This window comes from Kogia breviceps, chromosome 14 (assembly GCF_026419965.1).
Source record: "Kogia breviceps isolate mKogBre1 chromosome 14, mKogBre1 haplotype 1, whole genome shotgun sequence".
NCBI classification, from domain to species: Eukaryota; Metazoa; Chordata; class Mammalia; order Artiodactyla; family Physeteridae; genus Kogia; species Kogia breviceps.
Window position 1 is genome coordinate 69,377,850 of NC_081323.1, and position 14,928 is coordinate 69,392,777.

The 14,928-nt window shown below is 45.5% G+C and overlaps 1 pseudogene; it reads left to right on the forward strand.

Moving 5' to 3' along the window:
• Nucleotides 1-7,264: 7,264 nt before the first annotated feature.
• Nucleotides 7,265-8,509, forward strand: LOC131740796 (apoptosis-associated speck-like protein containing a CARD; annotated as a pseudogene).
• The last annotated feature ends 6,419 nt before the right edge of the window (nt 8,510-14,928 follow it).

The window sequence follows — 14,928 nt, forward strand, 5'->3', positions numbered from 1 at the left end:
GTTAGAAGCTGTTTTGCAGTGTGGACTGACAGCAGATTAACCAGTGTACAACAAACACTGGTCCAATGGTCCAGAGGGAAGGGGGTTGCTGGTGCCACACTACATGGCTGGGCTATGGAGTTAGCATACTTTTGTATGACATGTAAATAAATACCTTTCTAGGCTTAGTTTACAAGGAGCTTCCATGGAAATTATCATATTGTTTTTTTCAACTTATTGATGTGATACATTATATGAGCAGATATCCTAACATCTCAATTTGTTTCTAAGGTTTTTATTGGAGTTCTAATGCTTTGGAGATGAAATCCCCACCAAGTCATTTCCAGGTAGAGGATTAGGAACTTCGTACTTTGTGATTCCCAAGTAAGGGCTCTGTGGTCAGCCAGTTTGGATTTGAATCCTAGTTCTGCCACTGTACATGCTGGATGACCTTAAACAAGAGATTGAACCACTCTGATCCTCTTTCCTGCACTGTAAAATCAGATGGTATTAGTAATATTAGAACCAACCTCCCAGAGTTGTGGTGAGGCATAAATGAAATCATTTTGTGAAGTGTCTAGCTGGTAGGTGTTTAATAAGTATTATATTATATAAGTATTATTGATGCTTGTTGGTTTATATTATTAAAATAATGAAACTACTATTAGCAGTGATGACTTAAGAGAAAGAATATTAATAAACTTATTAGTAATGTAGGAGCAAGTAACCAGGATGCTGGTGTAACTCTCTTCCTTCCCTGCCCTCCACTGAGACCTTGCGCTGGGACACACCTAGAGGGTTTACAGGCCCCTGTGCCTGCAACCTCTGGAAGCTCCTCGCTAAGCCTCCACAGACTCTGGGGAGAAGGTGGCCACTTGCACTTCCCTACCCTTCCTTACTGCCACTACCACACTGAAGCTGACAGTAGGGCAGGGCTGTCACTAGGGTGAGCCAAGCACAGTGACTGAAGTACTCACTTCCAGTGCAAAATTTAGGGACATACTCAGAACTCAAGATAGTACTTAAGATTTTTAAAAAATTTTTTTAATGTAATATTGAAAAAAAACACTAAAAAAATTCCATGATAATGAAACTACCAAAATTTTAAATAAAGCTAGGATCAGGATTACTGATTTTTCCTTCTGTTTTAGCCTCCCATATAGCACCTCATGGTACTTTTAAGTTTTTTATTTTGAAAAAAATTTTAAATGTCATATTAAGGTATTTATCTTGCTTATTGAGTTGTTTTCCCCTTAAACAGGCAGGCAAGGCATCCTGGTTACTGGCCCCTACATTACTAATAAGCTTATTAACATTCTTTCTATTAAGTCGTTACTACTAATAGTAGTTTCATTATTTTAATAATACCAAGGCAAGTGTCTCACTCCTCTCACTCCTAGTCTCTGGCTTCGGCAAGTGGGGGACTGTGTGGTGGGCCAGGAGGAGCAAGTGGTAAAATATTCGGGAAACCTGAGACAGGTGGGTTGGGCGAGCCAGGAGATGGCAGGTTGCCAGGAAGGTAGGGGCTCCACGGTCCGTGAGCGGGAAAAGGGCCGAGGCAGCCCTCGTTGGGTCCTCCCGCCCGCCTGGTACGGGGTCGGACCTCGCCTTTGAGGGGTCCGCGCTGGGCAGAGGCTGCAAACCTGTCCGCGGGGCCGCCGGCGGGGCGGTCGGGGAAAGCGTTGGAAGGAGGTACCGCGCTGGGTCCACTGGCGCCCCTCAACGGCGGGTCGGAGGCAGTTACCAAGGCCTCGGCCGTGAGTGCAGACCTTCTCGCCCTTCCTCCTCCTCCCTAAGCCCTCCTAATAGGGATGCTCCGCCTACCCCACGTTCCAGCCCAAGAGCGTGCTTCCTCCCCTCCCCTCGCCCCTCCCGCCCCCCGCCCCAACGCCATACAAACACGCAAAAACCCACTAGGGACTTAGAGTTAATTTTTAACTGTTTTTATTTTTTATTTTGGTTGTAACAGTGATTAGAAGGAAGGTTTTGGGAGGTTCAGTCAAATTTTAATTTGACTTTAGACAAATGAGTTGACCTCTGAATCTCAGCTATTATGTAGGAATATCATTTTACCCATCCCATAGGATTTTTCTTTTTTAAAAAAATTGAGGTAAAATTCACCATTTAAAAGTATTAGAATTCAGTGGCTTTTATTACATTCACAATGCTGTGAAACTGTCACCACTCATTCCAGAACATTTTAATCTTCCTTAAAGTAAACCCTGTACTCATGAGCAGCCATTCCTCATTCCCCGTATTTCCAACCACTGGCAACCACAAATCAGCTTTCTGTCTGTATGGATTTGCCAATTCTGGGCATTTCTTATGTGGACGGAAATAATCAATAAGCCAGTTAGAGCCAAATTGAGGATGATCACCCAGGAGAACGGTCTCTCAGATAACTCTGAGGAACTGCTCCAGAGAAGCATGATTTTCCGCATAGTTTTATATCTCATCAGAACGAAGAACACCAAACAAGTCAGGAATACATTCCTTCAAGATTTCACAAAAACAAAAAAACAGATCAGCATGTATACAATGAGTCGGTATGGCCTTGGCACCTGGGAAGGGAGTCTTATCATCGAAGAAGTATGCAGCACTGACATCCCAGGAAGGGAGGCATTTAATCTTTATTTTTAAAAAGGACATTCTTTACTTCAGGTACCCTTTTCTTTGATGATTAAAGCAGATGTACAGTGTATGTTTAATAGGCTACAGACTATTTTAGCTAGCATAAAATTCAAGTTAAATCCTGTATAAGCTAGAATGACTGCCTCATAACTCAATATGTGAACATTTCTTCCAGCACATTTATATATAGAATCATAATATATGGTCTTTTGTGTTTGGCTTCTTCCACTTAGCATATTTTCAAGATTCATGAGTGTTGTGTCATGTATTACATATTGGATAATACCACATTTTGTTCATCCATTCTCATGGACTTTCGGGTTGTTTCCACTTTTGGGGTGTTATGAATAATGCTACTGTGTACAAGTTTTTGTGTTGACATATGCTTTCCATTCCTAGAAACCTAGGAGTGGAATTGCAAGGTCATATTGTTACCAAGCCCAACCTCCTTCTGCTCATTGCACGACGGGCCAATAAATCGGGAGAGGAGTTGTTGGAACAAGGAATAACGATTTCAATGGTAAAGCTAGCAGACCGAGAACACGGCAGACTAGCGTCTCAAAAATCCACCTTACCTCAGTCCGAATTCAGGCTCCTTTTATATACCAGAGGGGGGAGGGGGCGGGGCCACTGTGGCACCGACCAATGGCTGAGCGGGGCTGCTACAGCTCGCGCCTGCCTCGCAGCTCTCACACCCTGAGTGGAAAGGTGCGATCCCAGAAAGCCGCCAGGTCTGAAGAAGTACTAGGTTGCTCCAGCAACGTCTTCCTCCAGGTCTAGGTGAAGCGAGGCGCAGAAGCCGCTGAGACCCCGGTGGCCACGTGGAGGCGGTTGACACACCCTTTCCTGGGATCGCTGTGTGAGGCGGCGGGCCCCCTGGGCTCAACCCGCGGCTGGCCTCACCGGTCAGTTCGTGACTGATGACATTTTAAGGGATCTGTGAAGCCTGCTTGAGCAAGGTCGTCCCCTGGGTCTTTTCAAAAATGGCTGTACTCTTGTCTTCCAGTCTCACACCTATTTAGTTGTTTAAGCACTGTTTGTTCAAAAGACTGTTATTTATTGTTGAAAATCAATTGACCATATTTGTATGGGCTTACTTTTGGATTCTCAATTCTATTTCATTAGATTAAGATATATCTATACTTATGCCAGTACCATACTGCTTTGATTACCGTTACTTTTGTAGAAAGTATTGAAATCAGGAAGTGTGAGACCTCAAAACTTTGTTCTTCTTTTTAAAGAAATTTTTGGCTATCCAGGGTTCCTTGCAATTCTATATGAATTTTAGGATCAGTGTGTTCATTTCTGAAAAAAAGGCAGCTGGGAATTGACTGACTCAGTAGATCAATTTGGGGAATAGTGCCATGCTAACAATATTGAATTTTTCATGAACATGGGCTGTCTTCATTTATTTAGGTCTTCTTTCATTTCTTTTCCCCCCAGTTTTACTGAGGTATAATTGACAAATAAAATTGTACTATATTTAAAGTGTACAACATGATGATTTGATATATGTATACCTTGTGAAAGAATTCCCAAATTCAAGTTCATTAGCGTATCAATCACTTCACAAAGTTGCCCCCTCTCCTTTTTTGGTAAGAACACTTACAATTTACTCTCTTAGCAATTGCAATTATACAATACTATCAACTATAGTCACCATGTTTTACATTAGATCCTTAGAACTTATTCATCTTATAACTGAAAGTTTGTACCTTTTTGCCAACCTCTCTCCATCTCCCTCACCCCTTAGCCATGGCAACCTAGAGATTACATTTAATCTATAGATGACTTTGGGCAGTAGGAACATTTTAACAATAAATCTTCTGATCCATGAACATATAGCTTTCCATTTATTTGTGTATACAATTTCTTTCATTAATGTCTTGTTTTCAGTGAACAGATCTTTCACTTCTTTAAATATACTCTTTAAGTATTTTATTATTATTATTATTTTGTGTGTGTGTGTTACGCGGGCCTCTCACTGTTGTGGCCTCTCCCATTGCGGAGCACAGGCTCCAGACACACAGGCTCAGCGGCCATGGCTCACGGGCCCAGCCGCTCCGCGGCATGTGGGATCTTCCCGGACCGGGGCACGAACCCGTGTCCCCTGCATCGGCAGGCGGACTCTCAACCACTGCGCCACCAGGGAAGCCCTATTTTATTATTTTTGATGCTTTTGTGAATGGGATTGTTTTTTGTCTCCTTGTTGAACCTGTCGTTTTGTTCTTGTATTGTCTTCCTGATTTCATTAAATTGTTTATGTGTTCTCTTGAGCTCTCTGAACATCTTTTGAATAATTTTTTTGAATTCTTTGCCAGGCAATTAAATTATCTCCATTGGTTTGGGGTCAGTTACTGGAAGTTTGCTATGTTCCTTTGGTGGTGTCATGTTTCCCCAATTCTTTGTGACCCTGGTAGTCTTGTGTAGGTGTCTGCATAACTAAAAACTTGTCACCTCTTCCAGACTTTATGGACTGACTCTGGTAATGAAAGACCTTCTGTGGGTGGGAGCATGCTGGAGTCTGTTCTGACTGTATCTAGTGGCGCAGACTGCCAAATGCAGGGGCATGTGGCAGCTCTGGGTCCAGGGTGGGGGGTGGGGGCATGATGTCTCTCTGGGTCAGGCCACAGGGGTCCACAGCATTGACAACTATGTGGTCCTTGGTGAGCATAGTGGGGTATCTGCAATGGCTACAAGGGCTATTGGGGCCCTTGTGGTGCCTCCAGGTCCAGAGGCTACATACAAGGGCAGGCAGAAGTGGCATGGAGCTGGTGGTGGTGTGTACATACCACCAACTGGTGCCTAAGTAATGGCAGAGGCTGGTTGCAGATACACACACAGTGGTAGGGGCCAGGGCCAGGAACAAGGGCCATGGCCACGTGAGGGTACACAGGCGGCTTCAGAGGCCCTGGATGTTGGTGTATGTACATTTTGTGCCTGCAGGATCTCACATCAGACATGCACAGCAATGGAGGCTTAATGGGGATCTAGCTGGCTGGATGCAGGTGCACAGTTTGTGGGGACAGCTGCAGGTGAGCCTAGTGGTGCAGTCTAGTGACAGGAGATAAGGCCAGAGCTGAGCCCTCAGGCAGCTGTGGGGGCCCCAGCTGTCAGTGTGCAATTCCATGGCTGCAGGATATTGCCACAGGTATGCACACTGCCTTAGAGGCTGGTGATGGGAATCTACTATTATTGTATTGCTGTCTACTTCTCCCTTCAGTTCTTTAAATATTTGCTTATATAGGTACTCTGAGGTAGAGTACATAAATATTTATAAATGTTGTATCCTCTTAGTTAATTGATCCCTTTATCATTTTTTTTGAATTTTGTTTTATTTTTTTATATACCAGGTTCTTATTAGCTATCTATTTTATACTTATTAGTGTATACATGTCAATCCCAATCTCCCAGTTCATCCCACCACCACCCCTCCCCTGCTTTCCCCCCTTGGTGTCCATACGTTTGTTCTCTACATCTGTGTCTCTACTTCTGCCTTGCAAACCGGTTCATCTATACCATTTTTCTAGATTCCACATATACACATTAATATACTTCCAGAGGAAGTAGCATTTAACTTAAGACCTAAAGTCTTGAGAGTTTGTCAGGCAAAGAGTGAGGGAAGAGAGCTCCAGGCTGAGGGAACAGCATGTGCAAAGGCTTGGAGAAGCAAAGGAGCCTGGCAGATTTGAGGAACTGAAAGGCCAGTGTGATTGTAACTCAGAGGTGGAGTGGGGGGCCGGGTGTGGTGCAAGACAAGGCTGGTGAGGTCCACAGGGGCAGACCAGCAGGGCCTTCCTAGCCATGTTAAGGGCAAGTTAACGATTCTGGGCACAGCTTGGCCTCCAGTGCCATCCCACGCCACCTTTCATCTGCTCTTCTGGGTCAAGCCCCCTGACCCCAGAATTGCTCTCTAACCATGACCTTCCCTCCAGTCAAGAATTTTCTCAACCACTGCAAGTGTCTCTTGTCATCACTTCCCAAGAAATTCAACTCCTGGGGGACCAAATTCTGGCTCTCCCAGGAAGCATTTGTCAAGGTCTCAGGTACCATTAGGTAGCCCATGTTATGTTGGAATACTTACTAAGTGGAAGAGTGACTGTTATTATCCCCATTTTATAGATAACGAAACTGAGGTTTGGAGACATAAAGCACACACAGTTATCTCTACCCTCTTTTTGACACCTCATTTCTCCCCAGTATTCCCCAGAATTTGGGAAGCTACATGGTCTGTTAGGATTCTATGACTCTGATTCTATGACATGTCAGAGAGGATGCTAAGGTTTAGGGAAACATGGAGATTTCAGGGTTCTAAAATTCCACAGTTCTAAGCCTTAGCACTCCAATAAACCAGGTTCCTGATGTGGGCTAGCTAGTCCAAGCCTGGAGAGGCAGGCACCACCCATGAGCTCTTTTCCACCTGGTCTCCTGGGTCCCACCTTGTAGACCAACGAAAGGATGAGATCTGGGCACCCCCTGATGGCCAGGAGAGGATGGGAAGGAACGGGATAGTCGGGAGCCTTACACCCGAGGGCAATGCTCTGGGGCAGAGGCCGGAGTTGAGAGAAGGCAGGGAGTTCCAGGTCCTGCCACAGAGCAGACTTCCTGCTTGGCAGACAGCCTGAGTGAGCTACGGTGGGTGACCCCGGGAGCCATGGGGTGCACGCGTGATGCCATCCTGGATGCGCTGTAGAACCTCACTGCAGACGAGTTCAAGAAGTTCAAGATGAAGCTGCTTTCAGTGCCGTTGCATGAAGGCTATGCAAGCATCCCACAGGGGACGCTGCTGCCCATGGATGCTGTGGACCTCACCGACAAGCTCATCAGCTACTATCTGGAGGCATACGGTGCCAACCTCACGGCGCTCGTGCTTTGCGATATGGGCATGCAGGAGGTGGCAGAGCAGCTGCAGACCTTGGGCAAGGGGGAGCTCACCTCCTCCACATTCCGCGCAGAGGTCCAGACCAGTATGCCCTCATCTGCACCCTCCTCCCAACCCGAACATTTGCCTCTCCCCGTGCTTTCGCTTCCTGTTCCTCCTACCCTTTAATAAAAGCTTCTCCTGCTGGGGAGGCTTGGTACTGACCTTGGCTTCTGGACCAAGAGATCCCTGACCCCAGAAAGACTTGGAGACACCATTTAACATTTTCTTACAGGCCCTGGAACCGTGCCAACCGAGATCAAGGCCCCTCGCCAGACAGCAGCCAAGCCAAGTAAAGTCTTCAACACCCAACCTCACCCACCTGGGCACCTCACCAGCCCCGCCCCCACTGCACCCCTGCACAGCCTAAATCTGTTGCCCCAAGGCCAAGAGCACCCAGAGAGCGCAAAGCTAGGCCAACCCTCCCCACCCACCTACTCACACACCTCCAGGGCCCGAGCCTGGTTGGGAGGAGAAAGGGAGACAAAGTTAAACTCATCCCACTATACGTAGAGTCCCGGTGGCATGCCCGCCTTGAGCCCCACCGCTTAGGGTTGCATTCAGGGCAATTTCTGAAGAAAGCCTAGTGTTCAAGAGGGACAGGCTCCAGCACCCACCTTGGTCCCAGCTCATCCCCTCTCCTCCCTCCCGCCCCAGCACTGCACTTTGTGGACCAGCACCGGGCGGCCCTCATTGCACGGGTCACAGACACGGATGGGGTGCTGGACGCCCTGTATGGGAAGGTCCTGACAGAGGAGAAGTACCAGACTGTGCAGGCGGAGCGCACCAATCCTACCAAGATGAGGAAGCTCTTCTGCTTTGCTCCAGCCTGGAACCTGGCCTCCAAGGATCTGCTCCTCCAGGCCCTGAGGGACACCCAGCCCTACCTGGTGGTCAACCTGGAGCAGAGCTGAGGCATCTTCCCCAGCAGCGGTCCCACAGACAACCCCTGGCTGTTCCAGCCATCTTACCTGGAGTCTCTGATTTTTTATACATGATATATGAAAAATCAGCTTGTACTTGGTGTGTTTTCCTACTTCCAGCCTGGAAGCACACGTGGAGCTGAGCTACACATCCAAGCCCCACAGAGGCTCAGATGAAGCTCTAGTTTTCGCCTGTTCCTGGGGCAGCAGACTCCCCAGACACCTCATCCTTCCTGCCTCAGTCACCATGGAATAGTCCCTCACCATTTTGTGGCTCCTTCAATGCCACCCCAGAGGGTCTGCCCTTGAGACCCGTGAATACAAGTTAGCCTTGTGGCCAAGGTCTAAAACTTAAACTAGAGGTATGTACAAAGGGCCTGGAACTGTGGAGGGCCATATTTGACAGATGCATTTCAAAACAGACTCGTCTACCAAGCTTCTCAATCGCTCACTTTATCATAGGAAAAAAAATTGCAAAATGAGAGCAATTTTCAGGGGAAGTGACAAGAGTATCATCTAAGCAGAACAGAAGAGCACAAACCACCAAGTATTCCTGGGGTTCCTTCTGGCACTGACACCAGCAGGCGTCACTGCTCCCTCCCACCTACTGCAAGAAGGGGTTATAGGTTACACCTGGCCCAGAAAACCTGCCAACCACAAAAGCAAAACTTAAGGAAATTAGCTCTAGTAGCTGTTTCTTCTCTTGATGGAACTGTGCCAACAAAAGAACATACGGATATTTATTTCCAGAAAACAGCACTTAAGGAGCCTTTCCAGAGGCTGTTAGGGAACCAGGATCCTAGGACCACATCCTGAGTACATTTTGCACCCAAATTCTTTCTGGCTTAGAAGGGGTGGATGCAAAGCAACAGGCAGGCCCCAAGAAGGCCAGTTATCCTATCCTTAGGAGTCAGATCATCAGACTCAGGGATCCAGGTATGAGGGTGCAAGGTGTACCATTCACAATGATACACCTGTGCAGAATGAACAAAGCTGTATGAAGGCTTCACTTGGAATACCTTCCCTAAACACAAGAATTAGCAAATGTAGTTTTCATTCCCTGCCTCCCTCCACACACACACACAGTCTATGTAACATTTCCCTATTCTGATGACCAGATCACCAGAGCAACAGGAGAAAACAGGTAATTTGCTGTAGGAGGAAGCTACCAAGAAGCTAAGCTAATGACCACTGTCAAGGCTACACAGTCACATGGGACTGCTCCTAATGCCATTTAGGACTCCAGGAGGAAAGCTGAGCTTCCCCCAAATCGGGAACCAGCCCCAATACTCAGGATCCCCTGGGCTTATCTTCTTTAGTCAGCCACCCCATAAAATAAATGCCGATGCTCCCCATTTCACCCTCAGCCCTTTTCTACCAAGTCTTCTTAAATCTTATAAACCAAATCTTATTCAATCCCTGAGATGTGTTTGTTCACTTATGTTCTGCAAAGACCTTACCATTTCCCAAACTGAAGTTGTCTTCCTTTTACTACCTCTGTATCTCCACATATGGCAACAGCAGCAGCCTAACCAGTAAACAAGAAATCCTAGCCTGTTCCATAAAGCCCAGATTTAGTCAGTCTTCCAGCTTATATCCAAACACCTTCCTTTTCAACTTCACTGCCCCCATCTGGCTTATGCCTTCATGTCTTACCCACAACAGGCTTCCTAATCTCCCTGCTTCTAGTCAACCGCCTTCAAGGGCCTGAGTGATCAAAACTGATGATGGAAATGGACTCCCTTCTAACACTAGGACACCTAAGCCCCTCTTCCAGCCTGATCCTGAATGATCCATCCAACCTCTCCTACCTTCCTTTTCACATACCCCTGGATCCCAACACTACTTATACCCCAAGCCCTAGCACACATTGGTCCCTTACCTCTGGACACCTTGAAACCCATCTGTCCTAGCATGCCCACAGGTGGCCTTCCTCTGGTCTCCAGTGGCACTTTCACCTACTGTCCCTGTGGGAGAGCAAACCATATTGTCATGTCTATTTTCACATAAGACTCTCCCATTAGAGTAAGCCCCATAAAAAGACATATTTTCAACCTCTGTAGAGTGCCTTGCATGTGAAAAATAATAAACAGCAGTTACTGTGTATGTCTAGTGTCTGAGAGAGGATTTTTTCAAAAACTTCACAGGAACCCAGTGCTTCTCATGAGATGGAGCCATAACTAACACTTCCCTGCACAGCAGATGCTCAAACAGAGCAGCTACAAAAACCAGGGCAGGCCTGAGGCAAAAGGTATGGTTCTAAGAAACAGCTCCCCTAAGTTGAAAGACTTCTTGGGGGCTTTATTTTTCCTTTTTATTGGAGGGGGAGGAAGGGCGAGGCTCAGAGTTCTACAAGCCACAGCATATACTGGTTAAGGACACACTTCTGCAGCCAAAGGACAGATTCCAATCCCTGCTCCACCTAACTCACCAGTTATGAGACTTAAGGGCAGTTTGTACCTCAGCATCCCCATCTATAAAGTAGGGACAACAGGACACAGCTCACCACCTAACAGCAGATGGCCCACAGCGAGCACACATTAGTGTCAACAGTGATCTCCAGGATGTTTTTGTTCCTAGCTGCTCAATGGCTTAGGCTCCTCAGTGGCCCTCAATCTGAAACAATCAACATTTTCTGCCCAAACCTCTAAGCATCACAAGACTGAAAAAAGAACAAGCAGATCAATACCCAATGTTCACTGGGCCTGTGCTAATTAGAACAAAAACCCATATGCAAGACCCAGCCTTCTGTGAGTGACCTTTCTTAGCTCCTGGCTCAAATTGTCTACATAGAAAGTTTTATACAAAATCAATTACCCCTTCACAGAGAAGGTGGGGGGAATGAGCAGAAAAGGAGTCTCTGCAGAACTTTACAGCATGGCTCTAAAAGTGTGCTGCTCAAACAGCAGCATCAACATCACCAGAGAGCTCGTACCCCACCAAGATCTACACACGGAATTAGAACCCACCTGCTAACCATACTGCCAAGTGATTCAGGTACCTATTCAACTTAGACACACAACATTCCAGGGAGGATTTGGCTCTGCCACCTCAGACTGCGACAGGTTTGCAGAAGCCTTCTTACATAGAGATTTGCCTTGCTTTTCACTCAGGGAAAGAGTACACAGGATGGGCCTGCTTCTCCTCAAATTCTGGGAAAAAATAATAAAGCAAACAAAAAACAGCCATCAGGCTAGATCTAACAGACAGGTTCTTACCGTGAGCAGGCTGCAGTGAGGCCCTAAGGGTCCTGCAGAAACAGCTACAGGGAATCAGTGCAATTGTGCAACACTGCCACCCTGAGGTGCATGTGCAAGATGCTACCTAGAAAGCCTGGCTCCTGCTCCCTTCAGTTTCTTCTTCCCATACCCACCCCACCCCACCCTCCTTGGCATTCTCTACCTGGAATTGCCTAAGCTTGGTTCTCCGCTACACACAAGGAACCCCCAAATCTTCGATCCTGTAGGCCAAGCTCCCTTCCTGTCTCCATTCCCCACACTGGTGGCTCTCAATCGTCCTTCCTGTTAAAGGAGCCCTTCTTGCTAGCACTATAACCCCGAGGTTTAAGGCTAAGGCCACAATCCAAGAAGCTGAGAGAGCACAATCCATCCACAGAGCACTATTCCCAGACCCAAACTCCTGACATCCGTCTGTTCCTGCCTCAAGCATATTAGGAATTTTAGTATGGCTGCACAGGTCCTGGGCCTGAGCCCCGCGTCCATCAAAGCCTCTGAGGGTCCCGCGGTACCAATGGATCCGAGCACTGGCCCTCCCGTCCAAGCCTCTGTGGTGGCCCGTGGGCCGCCCCTGACAAAGCCTCCTCTGGCCACATGGGTCCAGGTGGGCCAAGTGCCACCACCCTCCAAAGCCTCCTCTGGCTGTCCCAGCCCCTGTGGACACACCTGTGGAAGCCTGTGCCCACCTGGCCTGCACGAGCATGTGTGCTCCAGGCCAGCTTCAGGAGCAGATGCTGGTAAAAGGAACACATGCAGAGGTGGGGCTGACACAGCAGGTCCAGAGACCTACCTAGAGGTCTCGGAGGGCCTCCTGGGGAGTTGGGGAATGGATGTAACTCACTATAGTGGCAATGACACTGATAGCAGAGGTACCAGGAAATTTTTCATTTTTTCAATTTTATTTTTCGCTGTTGTCCTCTTTCGTTTTGTCATTGCTTCATTTTAATTTTTTTCTAATATATTTTTTATTTTTCTTATTTTATTTTTTATTGTTATTGTTCTGCTCTTTTTCATTTGTTGTCTGTTTTTTGTTTTTGTTTTCTTGGTGGTGGTGGTTTGTTCTTTTGATATTTTTGTGTTGTTTTCTTTCATTTTGTTATTTTTTTGCTTTGTTTTTATCTTTTTTTTGTTTTTGTTTTTGTCATTTTATTGTCTTTTCTCTTAGCTTTTCTTTTAGTTTGTTTTTTTATTTTATTGTTTGTTTTCTGTTTAGTTTCATTTCTATTATTGGTTATGGTTTGGGGTCCTCTTGTTTGTTTGGGTGTTTTGTTTTTTGCTATCCATGTTGTTTGTTGTTGGTGGTTTGCTTTTTGTTTGCTTGGATTTGTTTTTGTTATTTGTCTCAGGTATTGTCTGTTTGTTTTTATTTGTTTGTTTTTGTTGTTATTATTTACCTTGGGCTTTGTTTGTCTATTTTAGGGTTTTTCTGTTTGCTTGTTATTTGCCAAGCCATGTTGCTTGCGGGGCCTTGGTTCCCATGCCGGGGGTCAGGCGTGAGCCCCTTTGGTGGGAGCACTGAGTCTGAGACACTGGACTACCATAGAACTTCAGGCCCCAGGAAATATTAATTGGTGTGAGCTCTCCCAGAGGTCCTCATCTCGGCACCAAGATCCAGCTCCACCCAACTGCCTGCAAGCTCCAGTGCTGGATGCCTCGGATCAAACAACCAGCAAGACAGGAACACAGCCCCACCTATCAACAAAAGCAAGATGACAGAGAAACGTGTTACAGATGAAGGAGCAAGGTAAAAACCTATTAGACCAAATACATGAAGAGGAAATAGGCAATCTACCTGAAAAAGAATTCAGAGTGATTATGGTAAAGATGATCCACAATCTCAGAAATAGAATGGAGGCATGGATTGAGAAAATATAAGAAATGTTTAACAAGGACCTAGAACTAAAGAACGAACAAATGGTGATGAACAACACAATAACTGAAATGAAAAATACACTAGAAGTAATCAATTGCAGAATAACTGAGGCAGAAGAATGAATAAGTGAGCTGGAGAATAGAATGGTGGAAATAACTGCTGAGGAACAGAATAAAGAAAAAGAATGAAAAGAAATGAGGACTGTTTCAGAGACCTCTGGGAAACAGTTCATGCACCAACTTTCAAACTATATGGGTCCCAGAAGAAGAATAGAAAGGGAAAGGGTCTGAGAAAATATTTGAAGAAATTATAGTCAAAAACGGCCCTGATGTGGGAAAGGAAATAGCCACCCAAGTTCAGGAAGCACAGAGAGTCCCATACAGGATAAACCCTAGGAGAAACACACCAAGATACATATTAATCAAAGTAACAAAAATTAAAGTCAAAGAAAAAATCTTAAAAGCAGCAAGGGAAAAGCAACAAATGACATACAAGGGAATCCCGATAAGGTTATCATCTGATTTTTTGGCAGAAACTCTGCAGGTTGGAAGGGAGTGGCAGGATATATTTAAAGTGTTGAAAGGTAAAAATCTACAACCAAGATTACTCAACCCGGCAAGGATCTCATTCAGATTCGATGAAGAAATCAAAAGCTTTGCCAAAAAAGCAAAAGTTAAGAGAATTCAGCACCACCAAACCAGCTGTACAACAAATGCTAAAGGAACTTCTCCAGGCAGGAAACACAAGAGAAGAAAAAGACCTACAAAAAGAAAACCAAAACAGTTACGAAAATGGTAATAGGAACATACGTATCAATAATTCCCTTAAATGTAAATGGATTAAACAATCCAACCAAAGACACAGACTGGATGAATGGATACAAAAACAAGACCCATATGTACACTGTCTACAAGAGACCCACTCCAAACCTAGAGGCACATACAGACTGAAAGTAAGGGAATGGAAAAATATATCTCATGCAAATGGAAATCAAAAGAAAGCTGGAGTAGCAATACTCATATATGACAATACAGACTTTAAAATAAAGACTATTACAAGAGACAAGGAGGACACTACATAATGATCAAGGGATCAATCCAAGAAGAAGATATGAAAATTGTAAATATCTATGCACCCAACACAGGAGCACTTCAATACATAAGGCAAATGCTAACAGCCATAAAACAGGAAATCTACAGTAAATCTACAGTAAAACAAATATCATATATTAACACACATATGTGGAATCTCGAAAAATGGTACAGATGAACCAGTTTGCAAGGCAGAAATAGAGACAGATGTAGAGAACAAACATATGGACACCAAGGGGGTAAAGTAGGGGAGAGTGGTGGTATTAAAATTTTT